The sequence below is a fragment of the Lutra lutra genome, chromosome 8 (genome assembly GCF_902655055.1).
Source record: "Lutra lutra chromosome 8, mLutLut1.2, whole genome shotgun sequence".
Classification (NCBI taxonomy): domain Eukaryota; kingdom Metazoa; phylum Chordata; class Mammalia; order Carnivora; family Mustelidae; genus Lutra; species Lutra lutra.
The window spans coordinates 5,273,307-5,275,512 of NC_062285.1; positions in this window are offsets into that span (position 1 = coordinate 5,273,307).

Sequence of the window (2,206 nt, forward strand, 5' to 3'; positions counted from 1 at the left end):
CTCTTTTGTGCTATTATTTTACTGAGTAAAACTGAAAATTAAGACTTGGTTTTTCTGATAAAGGTGCACATATTCTATTAAATAAGTTTGGGATAAAGAATATAAGGTCTAAGAATTACATACTTGAGTATTTTGCAGGAATAAAACCAGCAGCAGCCCTGAGACTCGAGCAGGTCTTCCTGTGGACCTGACCACCCGGACCAAATCCTGAGTGTGGAGGCTGCCTGGGGGCTCACAAGTACCTAACCGTGCTTATGCTAAGTACAGACCTTCCTCGGCTTACTCGGGTTTGCTCCAGCAAATCCACTACAAGCTGTACATCCATTTACCTAACCTGCCCAACGGCCTGGCCTGGCCTGGCCCACCTTGAATGTGCCCCAACATTCCCAGTACCTCCAGGTGGGCAGAGTCTCCTCACATGAAGCCTGTGTGATGATCAGGTGTTTCGTGTCTCTCGTCACATACTGAGGATGGCCTCGTGAGTGAAGAACGCCGCGGAGGGCTCAGCCTTCTGCTCTCCTGATCGCTGGCTGCCTGGGAGGGGTCCCTCACCGCCCAGCTACCGGAAATCCGATGTGACCACAGGTCGCTAGCCTGGGACAAGATCCACGTTCACAGTCAAAATTCCAAGTACAGCTTCTACTGAATGTGCATCGCTTTCACTCTGTCATGAAGTTGACAAACTGTTGAGACCATCTGTGTTTATGACGACAGCTTAATGTTCTTTAAGTGTTAAGTTCACAGCGTCTCTAATGCCTATATAATCGTTCTGCTTTACAGTAACATCATTGTTTATTTGCAGCCAGGTGGCTTTTGCCAGTGTTTTCATAATGGACTGGGAGGAATGCAGGTGCCTTCTTACACTACTTCAGTTGTTAGCATGAGCCCAACTTAGTGTCTCTCCCCCCAACCTCTCTGATGATTTCTTCTGAAATTTTCCATGACCGCATTAGTCACCTAGTGTGTTACTGGAAGTGAATTTTTGTGTTTCTAAGTCACCTGCAAGATGGTGCTTGAGAACTTTGAAGTTAATTCCAATACTAGCCACAAGGTCAAAATTTCCATATAAATTTTAAAAATCAGTGAAGCTGTGTTATAATTATGTTCAGCATAATAGACCTTTGTCACTCCTGGTCCACCTGTGATCAGCGAGCCCCTCCTGTGTTCAGGGAGTCGCCTGCATCCACCTCCCTCCCTAAGGTCACGACCAGAAACTTGCTTTCCCAGCCTGTCTTGCAGCTGGGGCACCGTCCTCGCCCTGGCGGGGGCAGGCCCAGCGTTGTGTGGCCTTGGGGGCAGCTGTGGCAGAGAGCTTGTCGTGTTGGAGTAGCCCGTGCTGTGTGGGGCCACTTGTGTGGCAGGGCAGGGTCTGGAGCAGTTTCGAGGTGTGGTTTGGCAGTGTTCTTGCTCTATTTAAACCTCTGAGCGTGACTGGGGCCAGTCATGCTAGTTTCCTATCTAGGTGGGTTTTTGCTTTTGTTTTGTAAATTCCTTTTCTTCCTAAGGCAGAGTGTGTTCTCTCAGTGGCAGCTCAGAGCAACGGACCGGTAAACCAGTTGCTCTCTGGAATCGCAAATGACCTTAAATGATGGGGGAGCTGGGACAGGACTAGGGAGGATTCCCTAGGCTAGGTTAGTTGGCGGTAAAATATCTTGCCAAGCGGCTACTGTGCTCTAGCGTACGGACGGACTGCTGTAAGGGGCGATGGCAGGAAACCACAGAGCATGGGCACGGGTTGGTCACTTCTTAGGCAGCTGTGATGCTGGTACCAGGCTGCGTGGGTTCAAACCCCGGTTCTGCTTGCTTGGTGTGTGACCAGGTGTCTCACCGGAAATGGAAATGATAATCACACCTACTTAGGATCGGTAGGAAGATTAAGTCAGTCCTCCGAGGAAAGCAGTATCCCAGAAGTGTGGCGTCATTGCAAGCTGCCAGGTCCTGCAGAAGAACGAGGACGCCGGCCTCCCGAGAGTCTGGTTCAAAAGCAAGAGTGAAGAAGAGAACCCGGCCTCGTGGAAGGCTCCCGTGCTCCCGGCCTGCGTCTCAGTCCACTGAGTTCTGAGGTAGAGCCCGGCTGGTGCAGGGAAACCTCCCGTCCCTGAAGCTCCACCAGTGGCCCCAGCAGCAGCCTTCACCAGAGTTGGGACTGGAGAGTGTAGTGCTGCGGAAGCGGAACTAAATTGTAGTCCTGCAAAAATGCTACTGG